Source organism: Dipteris shenzhenensis, chromosome 23, assembly GCF_047967505.1.
Source record: "Dipteris shenzhenensis isolate YYH24624 ecotype China chromosome 23, Dip_SZ_1.0, whole genome shotgun sequence".
Taxonomy (NCBI): domain Eukaryota; kingdom Viridiplantae; phylum Streptophyta; class Polypodiopsida; order Gleicheniales; family Dipteridaceae; genus Dipteris; species Dipteris shenzhenensis.
The window spans coordinates 54,569,338-54,580,268 of NC_141618.1; the positions used below are offsets into that span (position 1 = coordinate 54,569,338).

Consider the following 10,931-nt stretch of genomic DNA (forward strand, 5'->3'; position numbering starts at 1 on the left):
GTATATCAAGTTCCCAACCATACATCTATACATGGTAACATCATCTATCAACTCTCCCCCATCTTGTGTTAACTTCCCATTCACCTCCAAAGGCGTGGTGATGGGTTTGCAACCTGTCATGCCAAATCTAGACAACATGTCCAATGCATATTGCCTTTGCATAAGCCATATTCCATCTGTGGATCTAATGACCTCAATACCAAGAAAATAGCGCAACTCTCCCAAGTCTTTCATCTCAAACCTGCTTCTAAGTTGTTGCTTGATTTCACAAATCTCAACAACACGATCACCTGTCAATATGAGATCATCCACATAAAGTACTAGCATAATCATGCCCTCGGGGGGGTCACTCATCATATGTAACCCTATCACGTGAGTTCAACAGAAGGATTTTTTTTATTTCTAAAATTTACAGAAATAAATATACATAAGGGACTATTTAAAATAGTTTTGGAAAAAATTTACAGATTTGTATAGAAAAGGGGTACATTTTATTAATGAAATTTTCTATAGATAAGGGACTTTAAATATAGGCCTTGAATGCACGTGATATAGAGGGTTTATACATAGTGACCCCCCCAAGATCATGCCATGGGCTGATTTCCTCACAAACAAGGAGGGATCGGCAGGTGAAACCTGAAATCCAATAGAAATAAGATAACCACTTATCTTTTCAAACCATTGCCTAGGTGCCTGCTTCAAGCCATACAATGCCTTCACCAATTTGCATACTTTCTGTGGATACTGTGGATGTACATAACCCTGTGGCTGCTCCATGTACACTTCCTCATGCAAATCACCATGTAAGAAGGCATTTTAAACATTCATCTGAAGACAAGCCCTTACTCGCTGCTAAGGCAATGACACACCTCACTGTACTCATCTTAGCAACAGGACTGAAAGTCTCTTCATAGTCAATGCCATACTCTTGTGCATATCCCTTTGCAACAAGTCGTGCCTTGTACCTGCTCTCACTTCCATCTGAGTTTCTTTTCACTTTGTAAACCCATTTGCAGCCAATGGGTTTCTTTCCTGCAGGCAAATCAACCAACTCCCATGTTTTGTTGGCATCTAAGGCATCAATCTCTTCATCCATGGCAGACTCCCATTCTGCATTACCCATAGCATCCTCAAATATTGTAGGCTCTCGCACCTCAAGTACCTTAACCATGTAAGCATAATGTATGGCACTCATCCCATCATATGTCAACCTATCCACTAGGTATCATACCCTTGTGGATTTCCTAACACCAGGTGTAGTAAATTTGGGAATTCCAAGCTCCTCATCCAAGCTCATGTCTGAGTCACTTGACTCTCCCCCTGCACGTGATGAACCACCCTATTCTGCAATCTTTTCCTTGCCCTTCCTTGGGCTATTTGCATGGGCTGATCCACTCTTATCTGCTGAATTTCTTAGCCTACCACTCCATGGTGAAGTGGAAGAGCTAGAACTAGCCTCACTAGGCCCTGAAATAGTAATAGTCTCAGCAGTAGGATTCCTGTTAACATTTTCTGCAGGCTTTCCATCATCAACTACTATAGGAGGCAATGCATACCAACTTGCAAGCTCATCAAAAACCACATCACGGCTAATCTTTAGCTTGTGTGTGATGGGGTTATAACATCTGTACCCCTTATGCTCCAATGAGTATCCCAAAAAGATACATTTCTCAGCCCTTGCATCCAACTTAGTCCGCAACTCATCTGGAACATGCACTTAGCATATGCAACCAAAAACCTTCAAATATGATAGATCTGGCTTCTTGCCACTATATCTCTCCTCTGGTGTGACATTATGTACCGCTGCAGTGGGTGTGCGATTGATAATATATATGGCAGTAGACACTGCCTCACCCCAAAACTCATTTGGTATCTGTCTCTCATTCATGAGAGCTCTAGCAACTTCTGCAATATGACGATTCTTTCTCTCTGCCACACCATTTTGTTGGGGTGTATACCTGCAAGATTTGTGCCTTACAATACCATTCCTTTTTAGAAAATCTGAAAATGCATGTGAGGTATATTCTCCCCCATTATCAGATTGGAGGCATTTGATTTGCAGACCTATCTCCTTCTCAACCATGGCTTTGAATTCTTGAAAGTATCCAAACACTTCAGACTTTGCCTTCATGAAATACACCCAAACTTTGCGACTGTAATCATCAATGAAAGTCACAAAATAATAGCATCCACCTATGGTCATAGTGTCTGCAGTCCACACATCACTATGAATAATCTCTAGAGGCTTGCTGCTCTCTATCTCATGACACATAAATCTATGCTTTGCTTGTTTTCCAAATTGACAAGCTGCACACACTTTCACTATGGCATTGTCCTTAAACTTGGTAGCCTTGTCACAACACCACTAGACTGCATAGATTTCAGCCTCTGCATATTTGCATGTCCAATCCGCTTATGCCAAATATCTATGTCATTTATTACCCTTGAACTATCAACATACATAGCAGTGTCTGCACTAGGCATAGTCACATCCAAAGTGAATAATATGCCTTTCTTCTCCCCCTTGGTCACAAGTTTGCATTTGTTTTTCAAATCTTCCACAAATACTCCATGAGAATTAAACCGTACTTGCAACCCTTGGTCAACCATTTGACCTACAGACACAAGGTTCTTGGTGATCGTAGGCACATGCAACACATCTTCCAAATGCTTAACTTTTCCATCCTGCATTCCAAGTGGTACTCTACCCATATGCTCAATAGGGTAGACTGAATCATCACCTGTCTCAACATAACCAGGTGTACGCACTGCATCCAATTCTTAAAACCAGTTCCCACGGCTGGTCATGTGATTTGATGCACCTGAGTCCACATACCATACATCATCATGCATATCATCCTGCATAGTAGTAGAGTGCATCTTCTGTTGCATAGCAAACAGCTTTTCTGAACAATCATCATGACTGCTAGATGCATAGTTACCATGTTGTAACTTTCCACTTCTGATATCTGCCTGTTTTTTATGACAGTCCTTAGCATAATGACCACTTTTGCCACGATAAAAACAATCTCCTGAGTCATTAGAAGATGCAAATCCTCTTCCACGTCCTCGTGTAGGCCTTGCATCATTATTTGCACTACGTGCATAGGCATCATTATTATTTCTCCCCCTGCCTCTGCCATAGCGACCGCGGCCACGTCCGCGACTGCGATTGGAGTAAAAAGCCTGTTCTTCATTTTTGTTGGATGAGCTATCAGCTCCAATGCGAAGTTCTTCACTAATCAACATGGCAACCAAGTCATTGAAGGATGGAAAGGTCTCACGAACGCTAATAGATGTCTCAAAGGATGTATAGTCCTTTCCAAGACCATTCAAAACAACCAGCACCATATCTTCATCTTCCACTGTAACACCAATAGATCCCAGCTTCTCAATAATATTTCTCACTTTTAGAACATAATCATTAATGCTAAGATTCCCCTTCTTAACATTACTTAGTTCTTGCTTCAATTGCATCTTGCGTGCAAGAGTTGTAGTACCATACAACTTCACAAGTGTATCCCAGGCATCCTTGGCATTTGTGCATTCCTGAATATGACCAATCATGGCATCTGAAACACAAACACTGAGCCAATGCAAGACTCTGCATGTCTTCTCATGCCATTCCTTATATGCTTTTATTTGTGCTGCAGTTGCATTTTGTAGTGGCAAATGTGGCTCTTCCTCACTGCCAGTCACAATATCCCATACTCCCTTTCCCATTAGGAAGTTTGTCATACGAAATCTCCATGCCTGGAAGTTGTTTTTATCCAACTTCTCACCCACAATTTGAGTGATATTGTCTTACATCTTGACTTAAGTGAGCTTCGAAACTGTGTACCTGCACCTGTACCAGCTACCACAATGTTCGTGGAAAACAACAGAGATGTAGGAGGTTGTACACAGGAAACAACACTTACAATTTTACGGTATTCTGCACAATGCAGTAGCTACAGCAAGTGTCGATGGTGAATGTAAGAACATCCACACACAAGAATGTGAGCACAATGATTTTGTGCACTCTGTGTGCACTTCAAAAGTGCGTCTCTGTGTTGAAGAAGCCGGTCTTCAAACACGCCTTTTAGAATCAGCAGGTTTCTCGAACTGCCTGATTTCTGCTCGTGGGGCCCAAAACGCGCTTGAAACGCGCCCGAAACACGATTCCGGCCGCAAAAGTTGTATATTTGTGTATACTTCCTTCTCCCAGAAGGACGTCTCAATCCGAGACAATTTGGTTTTCTCACCTCACCGCGGAGGGGTTGCTCTCCCAGGTATTGCTTCCTTGCTCTTCTCTCTTCCTCAGCCAACAAGCTCTGATACCATGTAAACGGGGGAGAGGGATCTGTTGAGATATCAAGCTCTACCCCTGATGTATATCCTGGATGACTATCATTTATGTCACCATCTTGTGTTAGGTATACTTGTGGCGTAGTTAGATAGCCACGTATGTTTGGATTGGGTTCACATAGGAACCGTATATTCTAGGGTTACACATATAGTGTATACCCATCTTTCATTGTATTGTTGTTGTGTGCAAAAGTGAAGAAAGGCTTCAGCCTCCAACCGTGTGTCCTCTCTCTTTTGTGTGTTGTGAAGAAAGCTGCACTTGAGTCTTCTACCTCTCTCCCCCATTCTTTACATGGTATCAGAGCTTGGTTCGTGGTGAGGAGCTCAGGCAGCAAGCAAAGGCAAGAGGAGATCGTGAAACCGTGGTAAGAGAATCAGCATCTCCATTCTCTTGAGCTTTTGGGAGCATACTGGTACATGTACACATTCGTGAATGCAAAGTGCAAAGCCTCAGATTGAGGCGCTGTTCGTTGTGGAGCACGAGAGCATTACCTGGGTTTCGGCCTCCGTTTTGGCATCGCGAAGTTTCAGTAGGCACTCAGGAAAAGTGGCCGTTTTGGACTGTGTATGCCCATTTTTCGCTGTTGAGCGAAGTTACAACAGAAAGGTTGCTGTATGCCCCATTGCAGAGAATCTAAGAAACACAGGCCATTTTTGGGTTACTGTGTTTATGCATTTTCGTCACTTGGTGTGACTCGTGGTTGCTTGCCACTGCCCTTGTGAGGCAAAATTTTTGGTGTTGCATAATTGTTGCTGTTTGCCCTTGTGAGGCAGAACTCTGTTTCTTTCTCTTGCAGTCATAGTTTTGACTTGGCAAAATGTCTGAGAATCTGTCAACTATTGTTAGTGAGAAACTTGAGAAGGACAACTTCCAAGCATGGAAGTTTAGGATGACAAACTTCCTTATGGGAAAGGGAGTATGGCCATTTATCAATGGTGATGAGTAGGAACCCATTTTGGGTGATGCTCCTACTGCTGCTGATTTGAAGACCTTCAAATAATGGCATGAAAAGGCCAGGAAGGTAATGTATTGGTTGTCAGTAAGTGTTTCAGACTCAATGATTGTGCATATACAGGATGCAGAAATGCCGAAGGAGGCATGGGATACATTGGTGAAGTTGTATAGCACCAATACCACTGCGCGGAAGATGCAACTCAAGCAGGAGTTGCATAATGTGCAGAGGAATAAGCTAAGCATAAATGAGTATGCCATGAAGGTTAAAGGCCTCGCAGATTCTCTTGGCTCAATTGGAGCACCTGTTGATGATGAAGACTTAGTGTTTGTGACCTTGAATGGTCTTGGAAGAGAATATGCACAATTTCGGACATCCATTGGAGTCCGTGAGACCTTCCCTGATTTTCAGAAACTTGTTGTGCTCTTGTTGAGTGAAGAGCAAAGGAATGGTGGTTCAGCCACAGGAAGTTCTCAAGAGTCTGCATTTTACTCAAATCAGAATAGAGGCAGAGGTAGAGGAAGAGGCCGTTTTGGTGGCCGTTCAACAAATCAGAACCAACAGCAGCAACAGGAAAACCAGTCCTATGGAGGAGGACGTGTAACTCTAGAGGCAGGGGGAGCCAAAGAGGACATGCTACAAACTCAACAAATCTTCCAATGAAGTTGCTACAGGAGTTGTAGCATAAGATATCTCTACTAACAATGTTTGTTAAAGTTGATGTAGTGAGAAGCTGAGAGCTAGCTTCTTCTCAATGACTAATTGCTCCAATGCATCGAGGAAGTCTCCACTAATGAGAGAGGTCACAGTGGATAGAGTGACACGAGAAGTGTAGAACTTGGTAGCTCTAATACCATGTTACAAAAGTGAAAAGATAGGTAATATGTAGCATATGCACACACCCACAGAGAGAGAGAGAGAGAGAGAGAGAGAGAGAGAGAGAGAGAGAGAGAGCTTCAACTTGTTCAATTCATGAAAACTCTATACATTCACAAAAGAGACCTAGTGTGCCTTACACACATGGGCACTAAGTACTAGTCATACTAGTACTAAGAAAATAAGATAAGATAACTAAAACTTCACATCCTCTACCTATCCTATGTGTGTTATGCAAGTCACGCATCTTCCATTTTGGCAATTGATTGTATTCTATTCATTATAGGCCATGGGCCAAGAGTGTCAAATAAGGAATAGAAGGCTAAGGCTAGAAATTAGGGTTAAACCTCCCTTCAAAAGGTCTATGCATAAAAGCCAAGGTTGTTGACTTGGTATTCATTCTTTCCTTGCTTGAGTATGGAATAGAGAACAACTTTCCTTCATTCTTGTGTTGATGTTCATTGCTTCCTTTTCCTTTTACTGTTGTCTTGTTGCTATGACTACAATTGATTTTCCCTATACTTCTCTCTTATCTTCTTCTCATTCCACTCCCCCTTACGATCATCTAGCTACTCGGAATGAATCCAAGGACGGTGTCTGTGACAACATCGTGCAACTACACACAAATCAGCTCCCACAAGGAAGTTGCTTGGAGGATGAGCTCTCCAAAGTAGCTTGGCTGAAGATCCCCACGACACGTTAGTCTCCGTTGAAGGCTTAACAAATTTGGCACCATTGTCCAAGAGGTAAGCAGCCTTGCTTGATTCTTTGCTGTTGTTTTTCTTGTTATTACCCTGCGAAAACTGTTAGTTGGTTGCAAAGGAGAGTAGGAGTGAAAGAGTGGCCAAAGGGCTGGAAATCTATGAAAACATGTTACTTTGTTGTTGTTTTTGTTATGAAATGCTTATATTGTTGTTAAGTAGTCTCTTCTCATAAAAAATGACCTATCACAATTGACTTTTGGGCTAGATTTGACCCGAGAAGTGACTTGTGTGGTCAAAAGCCAAAAACCTTTATTTTGACTTTTAAAAAGTTGTTGTTTTGTCGTTTTTATGCTTCACATAGTAAGTAGAGCACTCACACAACACTGTACATAAATCACATATTTGAAAAACTCCAAAAAATTGGGTGAAAAGATTGAAACTAGAGTCGAGGTTCTTGCACGTTGCATTAGTGTTCTAGGCCACTGTATTAGCTCCCAATAGTCACTGACAACTATCACCTAACCCTGACAGAAAATTTAATGCACCAACTGGCAGGATTATTGCAGCATGCTGCAATAACCAGTAGTTGAATTTGACCAAAAAATATCGTCATCAGAGAGAGCACATTTCAAGACTTAAAGTCAGCCATAAAAATTCATTAATGCATGTCAATTATGTAGGAAGACAATAATCACGAATTGAACAAGAAGGGAGATTTGAATTTGGATCAAACTGACGAGGCTTTACAAGAATTGCGGGGAAGAAGCACTCTGTGAAGGAGCTCGTACCACCTGTCCACCCTCGAGCTATCTCACTCTCACTCTCTCACATGAAGATGATCAAATCTCACTCTCACTCAGACTCTCACTCTCACTCTTAGAAATCTTGATCTTGTCTTCTCCTCCTTCATGTTGCCTCGATCTGCGTGCCTTGTTTTCTACAAAGAATGCCTCCTCTTCTTTTATAGCCATTATGGCCAAAAGCCAAAATCGGCCAAAAGCCAGCTTTTCTTGGAAAGCGTGCGCTTTTGCCATCTTTAGCATGCAGCAAGCTTTTCTTAGAAGGCGTGCATTTTTACCATCTTTAGCATATGCTTTTGCTAGCACACAAAATAGCCCTGTTCGGAGCATCATCGTGCCTGCCTTGTGGATCCGATAGACAAGCTCGATAGCTCATTGCGAAGATCAAACCCTCTTCTTTCCCTTTGCATTTGACCTTTCATAGCTAACTCTTCTATCTAGACCTCTGTTGAGAGGACAAAAGTGGAAGAGCTATGTATACCTTTGTAGCTACTTCTCCACTTCTAATAACCCGTAGTCTAACACCAGACACAAACCAATTAACCCAAAGAGTGATTTCCTTTCCCTACCAAGGATTAGAGACTTTTAGGAGGCACCAGATTGTTTCTACAATCAAGATTTCATTCAAAGTGCAATATTACAATGATGCATACCATAATCCAACTTTAGAGTCATGAAGGCATCATCATTTGTACAAACTCAAAACTAATTTTTTAAAAACAACACACTGTTCTATCTGAACATGCTCTGACAAACACACCAGAGTCTTACAAAAGTTTTCCTTCACCCTAGATCTTCATCCGTGACCAATTGTACATCTAGAATTTCTTCAGACCCGTCATCCTCTACAAACCAATCATAGTCTGGCCACTCACTCTCATCTATATGTATAATAATGGACTAGTATCCACCTATGCATTCACAAAATACCACTTCAAAATCTCCTTCTCCTATCAGATAAAGCTCACGTATATCTGGATCAAGCTCTAGACATAGATACATATTGGAGGATGGACTATCCTCAAGATAAAAGTGAAATTACAAAGTTGTTGCAAAATAGTCAATTTTACACTCTTGTCTTACTGTCCTTGCTTCAATAGAACACTGACCTTGAGATTAAGTCTATATTGAATACAAACTCTGGCCACTCTTGCCTTGCAAAGCAATTCAGCACTACATTTGTTCTAGTATTCGTACTATCACCCTCCAAAGATCCTCAGTGCAGCAGTTATATATTAGCTTTGCATGTAGCTCTACAGCAAATTGCATTTCTTCGATGCATGGGTCTATCTCAACCACCATGAACATCTCCCATTCAATCATTCAAACACATAGATCATTTTTTGCTATGCAGAAATAATACCAGCCAGTATCTTTCACACAAAAAGACCTCTTTCCTATTCCAAGACACAAAACTTGCACACCACTCTTCTCTGTATAACTATTACTCAAAAAAGACATAGGCAGTTCTGAAATTTCCTGTTTTTTCAATTTCCAGCACATGAATCCTTCCCTTTGACTTGAATTCACGAAAAAACAGTAGCAGCCTTCTGAAATTTATCATAGTTTAGCACCCATGCATAGTTTCAGCCCCCTGTACCAGCTAAAATAGGTCGACCACTTTTTGCACATCTCTGGGCATTAGAAACAGTAGAAAAATAGCAGCTGGCCTGTATTTGACCCTACCTAGACCTCAGGAATAGGAAAAAATAGGTTGCCTACCTTTTTATTGCTTCTAAGCCGTCTCTTTCAGCAATTTTTAGGTCGCCTCCTTTCTGGCTGCTTCCTGACACTGTTTCCAATCAATTCTCTGAAATTCCTGCTCCCCTCCTACCTTCTGATCAGCCCTGACGCCAATTTCCTGCAAAATAACACCTTTCACCACACTTGACACTTGTGGGCAGCAAAAAACAGCTACTTCTCGCAATGGAAGTGCTCCATTTACCAAGCATGCACTGACTACTGCCTACCTGATGCAAGTCCCAGCCTCCTTGGCTCAATATCTGTACTTCTGGCTTGTCTCCTACAGCTCTGGCTCCCGGTTCTTACTCCCTCCAGTTCCCTTTCTTCACGCATGTTGAAAATGCCTTCTTTCTCTTGTCTTAACTCACTCCTTTCAACCAAATTCAGTAGGCAGGCTCTCCTACTGGCATGCAATACCCTGCATGCACTCTGGTGGCTGTAGAGCTAACATCCAGGGCCTCCACCACCTTCCTTTTGATCTGGGAGTGACACATTGCCTGGATTGAAGCTCCTTCTAACATGTGGTAGTCCAATCACAGCCCACAATCCAGTCACCTGCCATCTCATCACCCAGTCGGCCACCTTGTCATTGCATAGTCACACCCTCTTCCAAGAACTTAAAAATAGGGTTTTTAATTAATGTGCACTCTCTTTTTACTTTCTCTCTCTACATCCAAGTTGCACATTGAATTTTATCTCCCCTGTTATGCATAGCTGAGCGGATCTGAAAACATATTCTGAATCCACACTCAGTAGCCTTCCCTGCCATGTATCCGGTAAATCTGAAAACTTCCCGATAAAAGAAATTTTTACATTTACCTCTACCTCTATCTACCTTCTCTCTCTAACCTTTTTTTAGTTTTTTGCCAGAAAGCCTCAAAACTTCGCAAAAACCTGCCAAATTGTACAAAAGTCTTTACAACCTCTCTTCTTTGTACAGATCTCTATTTACAGATTTATTTCACACATCTTTAGCAATCCCATTTGTCTGTTGAGACATTCATGTCCAGCAGCTCATTAAACAAGTTTGAGATATTTAAATTTTCTTCTTCAGAATCCTGCACATCCTCATTAAGTTCTTCTTATTTCCTGTTAGATTCTTTGTAAGCTACCATTAGCTAGGCAACATATTTCTTCAATCTTATTCCATTTACTTTCCTCTTATGAGACTTTCCATCCAAATCTTGTAGCTGATAAGTTCCATTCAAAAATTTTTGCTCCACCTTGTACGAACCTTCCCATTTTGTCTGAAAAGCTGTATGGAAAGTACTATCCAGTTTACTTTCATACCTCAACACCAAATCTCCCTCCCTGATGTCCTTATCCTTTATTTTTTGATTTTCTTTTTCCTGCCTCTTCAGCTGCATACTTTCATAATGATCAAATGCCAGTTCCCTGTCCAATTGGACAATCTGTAGTGCATTCAATCTGCTCCTATAATTATCCACTGGTTCCTGTCCTATCTCAATCAAAAGCTTCAAGGCTGGTATCTCCACATCCAATGGTAG

At 41.5% G+C, this 10,931-nt stretch overlaps 1 pseudogene; it reads left to right on the top strand.

Moving 5' to 3' along the window:
• Nucleotides 1-5,165: 5,165 nt before the first annotated feature.
• Nucleotides 5,166-10,530, top strand: LOC147887579 (uncharacterized; annotated as a pseudogene).
• The last annotated feature ends 401 nt before the right edge of the window (nucleotides 10,531-10,931 follow it).